Source organism: Papio anubis, chromosome 13 (assembly GCF_008728515.1).
Source record: "Papio anubis isolate 15944 chromosome 13, Panubis1.0, whole genome shotgun sequence".
In the NCBI taxonomy this organism is placed as follows: Eukaryota; Metazoa; Chordata; class Mammalia; order Primates; family Cercopithecidae; genus Papio; species Papio anubis.
Window position 1 is genome coordinate 103,569,396 of NC_044988.1, and position 17,101 is coordinate 103,586,496.

A 17,101-nucleotide genomic window follows, 5' to 3' on the forward strand; every position below is an offset into this window, starting at 1 on the left:
TTTAAAATGTCTAGGATAAGAACTGGCGTTAGTTCAGATTCTTTTTTTGAGGCCCGAGGTCTCATCTAATCCAGTCTCTCAAGCTGGGTACGTGGCGCGTCCTCACTCACGCCTTAAGCTCATTAAGCCCTCCCAGGTTCCGCCCATTCTCCTGCCTCAGCCTCCCGAGTAGCTGGGACTGGTATGCATACCTACGCCTGGCTGAGGTTTTTTATGCATTTTTTTTTAGTGGAGACAGGGTTTCACTGTCGGTTCACCAGGATGAAAATCTCGATCTCCTGACCTCGTGATCCACCAGCACGCCCAAAGTGCTTTCAGGATTACAGGCGTGACCACCTAACCAATGGTTCAGATTCTAAGAAGTAGACACTAGAACCTGATGTAAGTTCCAAAAGAGCCCACTGAAATAGTATTACATAGTATCCCAAGTGACAAAAAGTTGCTAAATAAAGTCCTATTACATAGTATCCCAAGTGACAGAAAGTTGCTAAGTCACTTACAGATACAATGGTTGTACAGCACCTTTTAAATTTGCAGTTTAGGTTTCAGATTTTCCATTAAGGATGAACTGCCCTGAAATTCTATACATTATACTTAAGCAGTTCAGCTATGAGAGTTTACAACAAAGAGGTAACTACTGTTATCCAACCTATTAATTACAGTTTAACCATAAACTCAACATCAGCAACCATTGCAATTATTATTGTCTGACTTGATGGGGCATCTTCTAGACTCATGTTCTTCATGGTTCATGAAGAACCGTGGTTCATGGGCATAGGGAAAGATCCAACTTTCAAGAAACAATGATTAGACTGCACATAAACTTTAAAAAATTACATTCCAGACTATATTGCAGAGGCCGGGCACAGTGGCTCATGCTTGTAATCCCAGCACTTTGGGAGGCTGAGTCACGTGAGGTCAGGGGTTCGAGACCCCCTGGCCTTATGAGTGAAACCATTTCTGCAAGGACAAGGCTAGCCAGTGGCGGTGGCTTGTACCATCCAATCCAGCTGCTTGGGAGGCTGAGGCGAAGAGTTACTTGAACCTGGAAGGTGAAGGTTGCGTGAGCACAGATCATGCTACTGCTGCACTTCAGCCTGGGTGACAGGGGCGAGTTCCATCTCAAAAAAAAGAAAAAAGAAAGAAAGAAAGGGCATATGGCAAAACAGTCCACGCGCACATTTAAGTTTAAAACATTAAATCATTAAAAATATTAATACCTAGGGCCTTTGGTGAAATTCTACCACCTAACTTTCTTTTTTTTGAGAGACAGAGTCGGCTGTCGCCCAGGCTGGAGATGCTGTGGCGGTCTTATCGCAGCTCGCCTACTCCGGGTTCCGCCATTCTCCTGCCTCAGCTGGCCTTACGGCTCGCTGGGACTTCTGGCGCCCGCCAGCCGACTAATTTTTGTATTTTAGTAGAGGCGAGGTTTCACCGTGTTAGCTGAGATGGTCTCGATCTCCTGACCGCTCCGATCTGGCCTCCAAAGTGCTGGGATTACAGTAGGCAGAGGCCACAGCCGGCCACTACCACTGCTTTCTAAGTCTGAAATTTTAAGAATGACTATTTAGAAAACCTGGTTTACCTAACAGTACCTTTTGGAGAAGAGAAAAAGAATCTGACTATAAAATACATCAACACTTAAGTGAACTGCACTATGCCCTTGTGGCCAGAAAATTGCATTTCTTTTCCTAAAAGGAAGGCAATCTTTCTTTTTTTTTGACTTCTAAAGCTTGACTTAGAGTAACTTCAAACATCACTACTTTTGGAAGATGATAGAAAACCTCTTCGAAAAAATAATTTTAGACATTAGTCACATGGTTGCAATACTCATCCAATATTAATTATTTGTTCTTCAGTAAGACATTGAATTCTTCAGAGCAGATGCGCCTGAGCTGCCTCACTCAATGACTACAGCCATTACAAACCAAACTGTTAGCTACATTGGCCACATGTTTTTGTCGGCTTACTGAACACCTGGAGTGGTGCCTCCTGTTGCTCCACCAGGCACCAGGTTCATCTGGATAAATAACAGCAGGTCGCATCTAACAGATACCAGCACTAAGGTTGAAGATGGCACGAAAAAACCGAGCAGTGATGTGTATGCTTGCTCTGGGACACTGTCTGATGCACACAAAAGCGAACTGAGTTAACATGCTTTTGGGACAGGAGAGTTTGCTTTGCCCTGACTGGTTCTCTTTCTAATTAGCAAATCCCGACTTTTTGTTTATAATGATACCCTTTTTTTTTTCTTTTTTCTCAAGATAGAGTCTTGCTCTGTGCTCTGTGACCCAGGCTGGAGTGCAGTGGTGCGATCTCAGCTCACTGCAACATCTGCCTCCAAGGTTCAAGCAATTCTCCTGCCTCAGCCTCCTGAGTAGCTGGGATTACAGGTGCGTGCCACCACGCCCAGCTAATTTTCTGTATTTTTAGTAGAGGGGGGTGGGTTTCACCATGTTAGTCAGACGGGTCTCGAACTCCTGACCACGTGGTCTGCCCGCCGTGGCCTCCCAAAGTGCTGGGATTACAGGCGTGAGCCACCGCACCTGCCCTATAATGATAGTCCTTTAAAAAATTCTGCCACGTTGATGGTGAAGGGAGCCCATCGATTGCATCATAGGCAGTGCACCTGCAGACTCCTGCAGGCAGATGCCGCAGGCTGAAAGGAAGGGTCCTATTTTGAGATACAGTAAGCAGTGGTTCAAAAAACATGAATGAAGCTGAACGCGGTTGCTCACACCTGTCATCCCAGCACTTTGAGAGGCTAAGGCGGGCGGATCGCCTGAGATCAGGAGCTCGAGACTAGCCTGGACAACATGATGAAACCCGTTTCTACTGAAAAAAATAAAAATAAAAATAACTGGGCGTGATAGCACACGCCTGTAGTCCCAGCTAGGCGGGAGGCTGAGGCAGGAGAATCGCTTGAACCTGGGAGGTGGAGGTTGCAGTGAGCAGAGATCACGCTATTGCACTCCAGCCTGAGTAACAGAGTCTCACTCTGTCACAAACGAACAAACAAATACAAACATGCAGGAACCGGGATTTTGATCATGTTCTAAACGATCTGTTACAGGAGGCTGAGGTTGCCGTGAACCAAGATCGCGCCACCACACTCCAGCCTAGGTGACAGAGGGAGACTCCCTCTCAAAAACAAAAACAATAGCAAAAAGAAACAACAACAACAAAAATAAATAAAAATAAAAATAAAAGACCTGTTACAGCGGAGGAGGGAAATACACATGGGCCATGGCCATCAAGACACAAGCTGCGATTCCACTGCTCAATCTGCGCATTCCAGAGCCGCTGCAGTGGCGGTTAGGATTTTTGTGTTAGTGTTGCTGTTATTGTATGTTAAATTTAGTCCTTCTTTTCTTTACAGGATATGTACTACTAGGAAACCGTGAGCAATGATAAAATTAGCATATTTGCTCTTCCTCTCCTTTAACATCTAATTTTAGTTCCTTTTTTCTCCTGTGTCCTGATAGACCAGTGACTGTTTTCAACCTTTTCAAGTAACTTTCTTAGGTGTAGTTCTCATGTACAGCAGAGTCAGATTTTGCTTTTTGATATAATCTGAAAATCAGTTTCTTTTAATAGACGGGTTAAGCACATATTACAGTTTTTAGCTTTCTTTTTTATTTTAAAATATGTAATTGACAAAAATGTATCTATTTAAGGTGTACAACATGATTTGACATGTGTGTAATGATTATCATAATGAAGTGAATTAATACTTCCATCACCACCCAAGCTCTAATTAGATTCCCCAGAATGTGTTCCTCTTATATCTGAAAGTTTGGACCCCTTCATGAATACTTCCCTAGTTCCTCCAACCCCCGCAGGTCCCACAATCACTGTTCTACTGTCAGTTTCTATGAGTTTGACTTTCTGAGATTTCAGGCACAAGCGGCAATCACACAGTATTTACCTTTCTGTGTCTGACTTATCTCACTTAGCATAATGTTTTTCAGGAAGCTCATTTACATTTAGAGATATGACAGATATGTTTTCTAGGTTCTTTCATATTCTTTTATATTTTGTTTTCTCTTAGTTGTTTAAAAATGTCTTCCACAGGCCAGGTGCAATGCCTCATACCTGTAATCCCAGCACTTTGGGAGGCCGAGGCGGGCGGATCACCTGAGGTCAGGAGTTCAAGACCAGCCTCAACATGGAGAAACCCTGTCACTACTAAAAATACAAAATTAGCTGGGTGTGGTGGTGCACGCCTGTAATCCCAGCTACTCGAGAGGCTGAGGCAGGAGAATCACTTGAACCCGGGAGGCGGAGGTTGCAGTGAGCCGAGATCATACCATTGCACTCCAGACGGGGCGACAAGAATGAAACTCCATCTCAAAAAAACCCCAAAAAAACAAAAAAAAGTCTTCCACAGTGTGATGCCTTTGTTTTTGCCTTTTTTAAAAAAAAAACTGTTCAATTCTTCTCAAGTTTAGGAGGGTTTATGATTTTGTACTAGGGTTCAACTTTATTAATACAACCTAACATAATACCTTTGTTAGAATAAAATATAAAAAATTTAAATAAACCTATATTTTTATGCCTTCTATTTATTGAGACAGTATTAGTAGCTTACCGGGATCAAGAATAAATTTAGCATATTTCCTTCTCTTTTCTTTTTTTTGAGACAGAGTCTCACTCTGTCGCCCAGGCTGGAGTGCAGTGGTGCGATCTCGGCTCACTGCAAGCTCTGCCTCCTGGGTTCACGCCATTCTCCTGCCTCAGCCTCCCACGCAGCTGGGATTACAGGCACCCGCCACCACGCCTGGCTAATTTTTTGTATTTTTGGTAGAGACGGGGACGGGGTTTCACCGTGTTAGCCAGGATGGCCTCGATCTCCTGATCTCGTGATCTGCCCTCCTTGTCCCCCAAAGTGCAGGGATTACAGGCGTGAGCCACTGCATCCGGCCTCCTTTTTTCTTTTGCCACCGACTTTAGTCAACAACATCAACTTTCTTAGTATTTCAACTGTTAAATTGTCTTATACTGTTATTATCAGATATTTTGGAAGAACATGCATTGATTCCAAGTTTCTATGATGAGACAGCAACTTACTCTACCTCCCCCTACTTTTCCCTGTTTTCCTCCAGATTTCCACACTCTCATGGCCTATAACACTTACTTCATTTTTGCCAGTGAGTTCTGCAATTAATATATTCAATGCTCATCATCAATATTTTTTCAAGTTTCCCAGGCATCTCTTGGTAGGTTGCAATTTATCTTTCAGTTGTTTCTTCAAGAAGGGCCCATGGAAGCCACATTCCTGGAGTTCTCAAAACTATTTTGTCTCTAAATTCACGCTCAAAACTGTTTATTTCCAGCTTTTAGAGTTTAAGAAAGTGGACTGCATGTGCATCACAGAGCCACAGTTCTCTCCTGAGGCTGCTTCTCTCTGTTGGTAGCTGTGCAGGAATCTAAGGGTAGCCTATTTTTTCTTTTTTATATTAAGAGACTTGGGCCGGGCATGGTGGCTCATGCCTGTAATGCCGGCACTTTGGGAGGCTGAGGTGGGTGGATCACCTGAGGTCAGGAGTTTGAGACCAGCCTGGCCAACATGGTGAAACCCTGTCTCTGCTAAAAATACAAAAATTAGCCTGGCATGGTGGCACACACCTGTAATCCCAGCTACTCAGGAGGCTGAGGCAGGAGAATTGCTTGAATCTGGGAGGCGGAGGTTGTAGTGAGCTGAGACTTAATTAAAAAAAAAAAAAAAAAACGGACTCCATAATTTTGCCTGATTGTCTCCAAAGATTCTTTTTTCAAATCGTTCTTTAATCAGATCTTTAAAATGTGTCTGCTCCATTGTCTTGTTTTTCTTTCTTACAGACTTCTGTAATGCATGCATTGGACCTTCTTTGTCTCACATGTCTGTATCTTACTTTTTTTATCCTTTTAGTAGCTATCATTAATCTTATTTAATTTTTTCCCTAATTTATGTCCTCACATAAGCCTGTCTGTATTTTCTTCAGGATTCTGTCTCTTGTTTTTCATTTTTATTTCTGTGATGTTCAGTTTTTTTTCAATTTTTCCCTGAATTTTGCCAGCTCACATTTTCTCTCTTCTTGCCATCTTTCCCCTGAGGTTTTGCATTTCTGTTTTATGGTCTTTATCATAGAGTTAAATGCTTTTTCTACACTTTAAAAATGATTTTTCACACTTTTAAAAAATTTTTTATTTTTTTGAGATGTAGTCTCACTGTGTCACCTAAGCTGGTGGGCAGTGGCATGATCTCGGCTCACTGCAACCTCTGCCTCCCAGGTTCAAGTGATTCTCCTGCCTCAGCCTCCCGAGTAGCTGGGACTACAGGTGCCCGCTACCACGCCCAGCTAGATTTTCACACTTTAAAATATCAGGTCATGGCCAGGCACGGTGGTTTACACCTGTAATCCCAGCACTTTGGGAGGCTAAAGCGGGCGGATCACGAGGTCAGAAGATCGAGACCATCCTGGCTAACATGGTGAAACCCTGTCTCTATTAAAAATTAAAAAATTAGCCGGGCGTGGTGGCGGGCACCTGTAGTTCCAGCTACTTGGGAGGCTGAAGCAGGAGAATGGCATGAACTCAGGAGGCGGAGCTTGCAGTGATCCCAAGATTGTGCCACTGCACTTCAGTCTGGGCGCCAGAGCGAGACTCTGTCTCAAACAAAAAAAAAAAAAAAAAAAAAAATTTCTCCATCCTGTGCTAAACAAGGGGTGGATTATTCAGAAGTTTTCTGGAAAGGGGTGGCCAATTCCTGGAACTGAGGGTTCCTCCCCATTTTAGACCACATAGAGTAACTTCCTAATGTTGCCATGGCGTTTGTAAACTGTCGTGGTGTGGGTGGGCATTTCTTTCAGCATGCTAATGCATTATAATTAGCATATAATGAGTAATGAGGATGAACAGAGGCCACTCTTGTCGCCATCTTGGTTTTGGTGGGTTTTGGCCGGCTTCTTTACAGCACCCCATTTTATCAGTAAGGTGTTTGTGACCTGTATCTTGTGCTGACCTCCTATCCCATCCTGTGACTAAGAACACCTGACCTTCTGGGAATGCAGCCCAGTAGGTCTCAGCTCTGTTTTACCCAGCCACTATTCAAGATGGAGTTGCTCAGGTTCAAACACCTCTGACACGTATCCACAATAAGTAGAGTTAAAATTTTCCCTTTATTGTTTTATTAATATCTGATTTCTAGGTGATACAAATTCTGATTTACAGAGCCATGTTCAAGAAGGACCACACTCATGCTTTTCTGGTAAATATTAAAGGTTTTTTAAAAACACAATGATCCCTTAGGTGATCATTCAGGTTTCTTTTGAGATGGAGTCTCGCTCTTGTCGCCCAGGTTGGAGTGCAATGGTGTGATCTCAGCTCACTGCAACCTTCGCCTCCGGGATTCAAGTGATTCTCCTGCCTCAGCCTCCTGAGTAGCTGGGATCACAGGTGCCCGCCACCACACCCGGCGAATTTTTGTATTTTTAGTAGAGACAGGATTTCTCCATGTTGGCCAGGCTGGTCTCGAACTACTGACCTCAAGTGATCTTCCCACCTCGGCCTCCCAAAGTACTGGGATTACCCGACCCAGATTTATTTTTTTATTTTTATTTTTCAGCTAAAACCAACAGTCATTTCTCCTGAAAGAAATTTTAGGGGTCATCTTGGTTTTAGGATTGTCTGTTGCTGCATTTTAACTTTGTAAAAAAGTACATATTTTGCGTGGGAGAAGTGGGGAGATGTTGGCCAAAGGTACCAAGTTTCAGTTCTAAGATGAGCACGTGCCAGGGAGCTAACCGATGGGGCCGCGGTTACTGGCACTGTGCTGTATACTTGTGTGAACCCAAGAGTATCTGGGACAGATGTCAATCAATTTAGAACATGCGTTTCGCCAAGGTTAAGGGACACACTTGTGACCCAGCCTCAGGAGGTCCTGAAGACAAGTGCTCAAGGTGGTGGGGGAACCAGCCAGCTTTCATACACTTTAGGGGTCAATACATGGAAGATTTACCTTGGTTTCATCCAGAAGGGTGGGACAACTTGAAGTGGGAGGCCGGGGGGCGGGGGATGGGGGGCGGGCGATGGCTTCCAGGTCATAGGAAGATTTAAAAATGTTCCGATTGGCAATAGAAAATGAAAATGTCCGGGTTATGATAAAGGGTTGTAGAGAACAAGGTTTTATTATGCAGATGAAGCCTCCAAGTAGCTTCAGAGAGAATAGATTGTAAGTGCTTCTTATCAGACTTAAGGTCTGTGCTGACATTGATGCTGGAGGGTAGCAGGGGGTGTGTTCGACCCTTCCATCATGGCTGGAGCGAGTTTTTCAGGTTGGCTCTGGAATGCCCTTGGCACAGCGGAGGAATTCATTCAGATGGTTGGGGTTAGGGTGGGAATTTTATTTTTGGTTTACACTTGAAATGTGCTAAGAGAGTAGTTCTTAAATACCCTCAACCCTCCTAATTCCCCCCGCCCCTCCACATACACGAATGCTAACTAGGTGTAGTGATGGATGTATTCATTTGATTGTGGTCATCATTTCACAGTGTATACTGGATCAAATCATCACACTGCACACCTTGAATATGTACTCTTTGGTTTTTTTTTTTTTGAGACAGAGTCTCGCTCTGTTGCCCAGGCTGGAATGCAATGGTGCGATCTCGGCTCACTGCAACCTCCGTCTCCTAGGTTCAAGTGATTCTCCTGTCTCAGCCTCCCGAGTAACTGGGATTACAGACTCCCACCACCACACCCGGCTAATTTTTGTGTTTTTAGTAGAGACGGGGTTTTACCATGTTGGCCAAGCTGGTTGCAAACTCCTGACCTCAGGTGATCAGCTCACTTCGGCCTCCCAAAGTGCTAGGATTACAGGCTTAAGTCATGATGCCCAGCCAAATATATACATGTTTTACTTGTCAACTGTCCCTCAATAAAGCTGGAGGGAAAAACAAGTGCATATAATGATGATTTATTAAGTTCAAATAATTTAAACAAGTTCTTTGGTGGAATAGACTGAGTGTAATCACTCAACAGGTTCATTTTGCCTGCTGCCCAGATAGAGCGGATTTATCACAATAGGGGGATTGCAATAGAGAAAGAGTTTAGTGCATGTAGAGCCAGCCAAATGGGAGACCGGAGTTTTTTTATTACTCAAATCAGCCTCCCTGAAAATTTGGAGGCTAGCGTTTTGTGCTGAGTTCACTTCCGGGTGAGGGGACACAGGACCGGCTGAGTGAAGAGTTGGGACTCTTGACTCAAAGTCAGAGATGGGAAAGCATGAAAAGACATCTCGAAAGGCCAGTCTTAAGTTCCCCAGGAATGATGTTACCTGCAGGAGTCATTGGGGAAGTCGCAAATCTTATGAGCTCCGGGACGGTGGCTGATAATCATTTATGTCTACACCTTAGCAGAATTCAGACCCCTCTCATCCTCCAACCTGGTGGTCTTTCATTAGCTTTACAACGGCGGTTGAGTTTGCGGGAGGGGCTATTATCATTTACACTGTAAGTTAAATGTCTCCCAAAGTTAGCATGACCAAGCCCAGGAATGACTAAGGGCAGTTTGGAGGTTATACTCTTACAATTTTTGCAAAGGTGTGTGGGGTTTTTTTTGAGACAGAGTCTGGCTCTTTCACCCAGGCTGGAGTGCAGTAGTGTGATCTCGGCTCACTGCAACTTCCGCTTCCCCAGTTCAAGGGATTCTCGTGCCTCAGCCTCCCACGTAGCTGGGACTACAGGTGTGTGCCATCATGCCCAGCTTATTTTTTTGTATTTTTATTTTTTTTATTTATTTTTATTTATTTATTTTTTTGAGGCGGAGTCTTCACTCTGTCGCCCAGGTTGGAGTGCAGTGGCACCATCTCAGCTCACTGCAAGCTCCGCCTCCCGGGTTCGCGCCATTCTCCTGCCTCAGCCTCCCGAGTAGCTGGGACTACAGGCGCCCGCCACCTCGCCCGGCTAGTTTTTTTGTATTTTTTAGTAGAGACGGGGTTTCATTGTGTTAGCCAGGATGGTCTCGATCTCCTGACCTCGTGATCCGCCCGTCTCGGCCTCCCAAAGTGCTGGGATTACAGGCTTGAGCCACCGCGCCCGGCCCGGCCCTTGTATTTTTAATAGAGATGGGATTTCGCCATGTTGGTTAGGCTGGTCTTGAACTCCTGACCTCAAGTGATCCACCCGCCTCGGCCTCCCAAAGTGCTGGGATGACAGGTCTTAAGTCACTGTGCCCGGCCTGCAAAGGTGGTTTTAATAAGATGAATTTCACCAGATTTTCCTTTGAAAGAAAAAAAAACGGGCACTTTACTCTTTCATTGTCTGCGGCTTGGTGTGATACTTATCTGTATAAAAGCCTTGCATGGAAAATAATCATTTTTCCCTTCTGTTTCTTCACAGGAGGACAGGCTGCGAGGGTCATTTACTGTGTGAGAAGCCTGGGTCCTGGCTGTGGCCTGGGTGGGTGTGAGCCGACTCCTCCAGGCCAGAACTGGGCACCAGCCCTTAGGGACACGAAGAACTCACAGCAATAAGAAATGCCAAGCCGGGCAGCGTTTCAGAGAGGAAGCCCCGCTCCCAGGCAGCCTCCAGGGCCTTCTCTTTTTGAATCAATTAGGGAAGCTGTTTGTCATTTCTGTGACTCTCTGCGGTGGGAACGTCCCTTCCCTGTGAGATCCCAGATGAAAGGCTCCCTTATAATTTCCCTCAGAAAATTCACTCCAACCATGTTTAGTGGAAGAGGCTGCTGAGAACGTGTCAGGAATGACAAAGCCTAGTCCAAGACAGAAAGCTGCAATAGCATTTCTAATAACTGTGGAGAGCGCGAGGCATGAATGGGGAGGGAGGAAGACTGTCAAGATTTACCATCAGAAAATTTCCTGGTAAAGCTGTCCTCTTCCACGGGGCTTTTCCCTGAAGAAAATAGTCCTGGTCAAGGGATTTGCAAAGACCTCTCCCACAGCCTGTACGTGAGACCCTTTTTTTCTCTAAGCAGGCTCAGGAGACAGCCAAACTCTAGGAAAATGAGTCCCTCTAAATCAGTGGCTCTCGACTGGAGGTGACCTTGCCCCCAGGGCACAGGTGGCAATGGCTGGGGACATCTGTGGTTGTCGCCCTGAGGGGCTGTTGGCATCTGGTGGGTGGGTGCCAGCGATGTGGATAAATGTCTTATTACTGGAAAGAGGTCCTGATCCAGACCCCGAGAAAGGGTTCTTGGACCTCATACAAGAAAGAATTCGGGGAGAGTCCACAGAGTAAAGTGAAAGCAAGTTTATTAAGAAAGTAAAGGAATAGGCTGGGCGCGGTGGCTCACGCCTGTAATCCCAGCACTTTGGGAGGCTGAGGCGGGTGGATCACCTGAGGTCAGGAGTTCGAGACCAGCCTGGCCAACATGGTGAAACCCTGTCTCTATTAAAAATGCAAAGTTAGCTGGGCATAGTGGTGCACACCTGTAATCCCAGCTACTTGGGAGGCTGAGACAGGAGAATCACTTGAACCCAGGAGTTGGAGGTTGCAGTGAGCTGAGATCACACCACTCTATTTGAGCCTGGGTGACAGAGCGAGACTCCGTAAAAAAAAAAAAAAAAAAAAAAAAAAAAAAAAGAAAGTAAAGGAATAAAAGAAAGGCCACTCCATAGCGGGACAGTGGCTATTTTATGGTATTTCTTGGTTATAAGCTAATATGAGGGTGGATTATTCATGAGTTTTCTAGGAAAGGGGTGGAGATTTCCCTGAACTGAGGGTTACTCCCCTTATCAGAGCATGTAGGGTAACTTCCTGACATTACTGTGGCATTTGTAAACTGTCAAGGCCTGGGTGGGAGTGTCTTCTATCATGCTAATGTATTATAATTAGTGTATAATGAGCAGTGAGGACGACCAGAGGGCACTTGCATCACCATCTTGGTTTTAGTAGGTGTTGGCCGGCTTCTTTACCGCATCCTGTTTTATCAGCAGGGCCTTTCTGACCTGTACCTTGTGCCGATCCCCTATCTCATCCCGTGACTAAGAATGCCTAGCCACTTTGGGCTGGGCGCGGTGGCTCACGCCTGTAATTCCAGCACTTTGGGAGGCTGAGGTGGGCAGATCATGAGGTCAGGAGCTTGAGACTATCCTGGCTAACACAGTGAAACCCCGTCTCTACTAAAAGTACAAAAAAAAAAAATTAGCCGGGCGTGGTGGCAGGTGCCTGTAGTCCCAGCTACTCAGGAGGCTGAGGCAGGAGAATGGTGTGAACCCGGGAGGCAGAGGTTGCAGTGAACCGAGATTGTGTCACTGCACTCCAGCCTGGGCGACAGAGCAAGACTCCATCTCCAAAAAGAAAAGAAAAGAAAAGAAAAGAATGCCTAGCCTCTTGGGAGTGCAGCCCAGCAGGTCTCAGCCTTATTTTACCCACCCTGTGTTCAAGATGGAGTCACTGTGGTTCAAACACCTCTGACAGTTCTGCAGGGCCCAGACAACCTCCACCACGAATTACCCAGCACCAACGTCAGCAGTGCTGCCGGTGGGTGACCCTGCTTCAAATTAATCTTTCAGGCCCAGGGAAATGGGAATCTGAGTTTTGGGAGGGGGGAAAAAAAAGAGGTTTTGTATGTTATGTAAAAATATGTTTATTATCAAGGGAAGACCTCCCGCTGAGACCCACTGAGATTAGTACAGCCTGTAACTGAGGCCTTTTCTGTGGTGATTGATTTAAGACAGCCAGAGAATTAATTGGTTTAAACGTTCCGACCTGAAGGTGAGTCTCAGTTGGTGGATGTGTGTGTCTGGCACATAGAAGATGCTCAATAAACGTTTGTGGAATAAATACGGGAAGGAACGCTGGCTTCGGGGAGAGAGTGGAGAGCTTAGCAGCAGTGTCCCAGCTGAGTTACGGCATCTTTTTCTTTTCCCAGCTGGAGACGACTTGGCGCTTGAGGGTTTATGTTGTTTTCAGCCAGGGTGCCCCAGAAAGCCTGAGGATCAGCCTGGGGGATCCAGCCAGAGCAAGCCGAGGATGAGGGGGTGCCCCATAACCGCGCCAAGAAATAAAGGAAACGAATCTTCCAAATTTCACATCCTCCCGAGACACTTCGCAGCTTCAAAGCAATAATTACAAATGCTCTTTGGAGTAGCAGTTTTTACATTTCACTGCAAATATTTTCCCTTATTCGACATCTTTTTAAGAAACCAACCTGCTAGCCAGGCGCGGTGGCTCACGCCTGTCATCCCAGCACTGTGGGAGGCCAAGGCAGGTGGATCACGAGGCCAAGAGATCGAGACCATCCTGGCCAACATGGTGAAACCCTGTCTCTACTAAAAATACAAAAAATTAACCAGGCATGGTGGCGGGCAAGTGTAGTCCCAGCTACTCGGGAGGCTGAGGCAGGAGAATCACTTGAACCCAGGAGGCGGAAGTTGCAGTGAGCAGAGATCGCGCCACTGCGCTCCAGCCTGGTGACAGAGGGAGACTCCATCTCAAAAAAACAAACAAACAAACAAACAAAAAACAAACAAAACAAACAAACAAAAAAACCAAGCAAACGAAAAAGAAAGCCGCCTGCCTTCCTCACAGAAAGTGTCTTAGAAGGCGACGGAGAAGTTGTCAGCCTGTCTGCCTGGGTTGTCAAACTTCTTGATGGCCAGCAGGGAGCCAGGGCTGAGGTGGGGAGAGGAGAGAGGAAGGCAGCCGGGCAGGTAGTGTGAAAGGTCACAAGCCACGTGTGTGTGGGGTGTGCATGTGTGTGCGTGTGGGCGTGTGCCTGTGTGTGCACTGGTGTGTGTCTCTGTGCACCAGGGAAGTCTCCTCTGGAAGCATGTTCTTGCCCTGGACAGCCCCTCCTCGTCTGAGTTAGATTCGAGTTGTGCTCCCTGCTGGGGAAAGGAGGGAAGGAGAGCGTGGCTCCTCCCCAGGCTGGGTTTGGTCTTGCTACGCTGTGCAGTGGAGGGTGGTGAGGGCTGGGGGGTTCTGTAACCTGCTCCTCAACACCTTGGCTTGGAGTGACCCTGAGGGCACCCGAGTCTCCACGAGGGCGTGATGAGCTCAGAAGGAGGGAGAGGGCAGTGGTGGGTGGTCCTTGCCATGTTTTCAGCCCATACCCCACGGTGGTGGTGTGTGACCCCTCCCAAGAGTGGCTGGCTAGGACCAGGCCCCTCGTGGGGAGCAGCTCTGAAGGCTCGTTCATCTTAGGGAGGAAGGAACGGAAGGTGTGGTGCCCCCGGCTGTCTGATGATCTTGCTTCGCCAGCAATCTGATGCCCTGTCTGGGCGATGGATTTTCTTTCTTTCTTTTTCTTTTCTTTTCTTTTTTTTTTTTTTTTGAGATGGAGTTTTGCTCCTGTCACCCAGGCTGGAGTGCAATGGCCCAGTCTCGGCTCACTGCAATCTCTGCCTCCTGGGTTCAAGAGATTCTCCTGCTCCAGCCTCCCGAGTAGCTGGGACTACAGGCTCGCACCACCACATCTGGCTAATTTTTTTATGTTGGCCAGGCTGGTCTCAAACCCCTGACCTCCAGTGATTCGCCCCCCTCAGCCTCCCAAAATGCTGGCATTACAAACGTGAGCCGCCACGTCCCGCCGGCAATGGATTTTTCGTCCTACCTCACAAATTATTATTTTCCAGCTGACATTTGGAAACTAAAAGTCTCCCTGTGGTCCTTGTGGAATATTCCATGCATTTCTGTGCTCTGGATCAAAAGGAGGTTGCTTCATACACAGGGAAATGCAATCAGAGACGAGGTCAGGACAGGTAGCATCTTGACGTCATGTTTAGAAGCCTCGCCGCCACGGAAGTTTCCAGAAACAAACACTTTGGGGACCCTGTATCCACTGGCAGCCATTTCTCTTGAGAGAGGCCGGCAGTGCTGGTTGAGGAAGGAGGGAACGTGTGTGTCTTGCTTGCTGGGGTGTTCAAGTTATGGTGAGCCCTCTAAGAAATAGGGCTGAATTAGGCGGGAGGCAGGAGCAGCCTTGGGGGCCTCCCTGAATAGCAGGGCCTGACCCCGTTCCCAGAAGCCAGGTCTCAGCCAAGGCTCATGGTCTGGCTGAGGTGGGTGATGCCACGGAGAGCTGCTGGGTTCTAGTGGGTCCGGGGCCACCACGGCCTTCACCTGCCTCAGCTCTTCCCCTCAGCCGCGAAGCAGGAGAGCACCAGGCAGCCCTTCAAGTCCAAGCCAAGAGAGCTCGTTTCTTTCCTTTACTTTCCTCAGTACCCCCCACCCCCCAACACACCCACAATCAACCTGAAACTCCAGGCTTAGGCGGCTGCTCTTCAGAAATCTGAGAGCCACCTCCCTTCCATTCCATTCTGGAGAGAGCGGGAGACACCTCAGAGAGGCTCAGACTACAGCCCAGGTAGGAGCCTTTCCAATAGTGTACTTCCCAACACGGCTGGTCCAGGTGGCCCCTAAGAAGGTCTGTGGTGGACTGTGTGCATTTGTGCATTGAAGGGGTGGCCTGCCCCTCCACACCTGTGGGTGTTTCTCGTTAGGTGGAACGAGAGACTTGTGAAAAGAAATGAGACACAGAGGCAAAGTATAGAGAAAGAAAAAGTGGGCCCAGGGGACCGGTGCTCAGCTTACAGAGGACCCAGCCGGCACCGGTCTCTGAGTTCCCTTAGTATTTATTGATCATTATCTTTACCATCTTAAAGATAAGGGAGTGGCTGGACAATAGGATCATTGTAGGGAGGAAATCAGCAGTAAGACATATGAACAAAAATCTCTGTGACATGAATAAGTTGAAAGGAAAATGCTGTGCCTTGAGATGCATATGCAAACATCCCCATAAACCTGTTAGCAGCATTGTTTCAGATTATCACATTGGGAGAAACCTTGGACAATACCTAGCTTTCCTAGGCAGAGGTCCCTGTGACCTTTGGCTGTGTATGTGTCCCTGGGTAGTTGAAATTAAGAGAATGTGATGACTTTTAACCAGCAAGCTGCCTTCAGGCACTTGTTTAACAAAGACACATCCTGCACAGCCCAAAATCCATTAAACCTTGAGTCACCACAGCACATGTCTCTTGCAAGGACAAGGTTGGGGGTAGGGTCACAGATGAACAGCATCTCAAATACAGAACAAAATGGAGTCTCTTATGTCTACTTCTTTCTATATAGACACAGTAACAGGCTGATCTCTCCTTCTTTTCCCCACAGTGCGTCCTGTAGCCCCACAGGGGTTATGCATTCGAATCATCGACATTCAGTTTGCAGTTCTTTCTGGAGGCACATGCCGAGACCCCATTGCTGGGCTTGGTCAGAGACGAGCTTTGGCCAATGTCGAGGGGATGCCAGGACGAAAGCCCGTCTGAGCAGAGGCCACCAGAGGCCAGTGTTAAAGAAAAAAGACATCATGACACTTGTTAAAGCTTGGTAAGGAAGACTTCGACACCAGGATGTCTCTAGTAGGGACTGGAATGGTCCAGGAATTCCTGCTGCTCCAGGAATGAGCAGGCGAGTGGCTGATCCACAGCCCACCTGAGATGCCAGCATTGGGGCACGTTCTGGGCATGTTTGTTACTGCAACAAAGCTGATTGATGCAGCCTCTGCTGTTGCTTACCTTGGTCGTGCAGGGAGAGAAACTGAGTTCGTCCAGCACGTTGATTATAAGATGTGTGCTTCTGGGTGGAAAGGGGCTGTGGAGAAACACTGAATTTAAATAGAGTCCCTGCTGCATGGAAGACGGTCACCTGGCCTGCCCTTCCTGAGCACCTAAAAGCTCATCTTTGTGTTGGTGAACATAAAAACGACAAAAGCACTGAAGGTGTCAACTAATTTTCAAAACAAAACCTCTAAGTACAGTTCAGTGATAGAGTGAGAGGCGTTGGATTTGATGTTTTTTTGGTTTTTTTTTTTTGAGACGGAGTCTCGCTCTGTCGCCCAGGCTGGAGTGCAGTGGCCGGATCTCAGCTCACTGCAAGCTCCGCCTCCCGGGTTCCCGCTATTCTCCTGCCTCAGCCTCCCGAGTAGCTGGGACCACAGGCGCCGCCACCTCGCCCGGCTAATTTTTTGTGTTTTTAGTAGAGACGGGGTTTCGCCGTGTTAGCCAGGATGGTCTCGATCTCCTGACCTCGTGATCCGCCCGTCTCGGCCTCCCAAAGTGCTGGGATTACAGGCTTGAGCCACCGCGCCCGGCCGGATTTGATGT

General features: G+C 47.0%; 1 long non-coding RNA gene across 1 annotated transcript in view; it reads left to right on the forward strand.

Moving 5' to 3' along the window:
* LOC103878068 overlaps positions 1 to 16,804 on the forward strand; it is a 48,734-nt gene extending 31,930 nt beyond the window's left edge. The window contains exons 3-4 of the long non-coding RNA XR_638050.4: positions 10,377 to 10,941; positions 16,110 to 16,804. This is a non-coding gene — a long non-coding RNA (uncharacterized LOC103878068). The remainder of the gene's footprint in view (positions 1 to 10,376; positions 10,942 to 16,109) is intronic.
* The last annotated feature ends 297 nt before the right edge of the window (positions 16,805 to 17,101 follow it).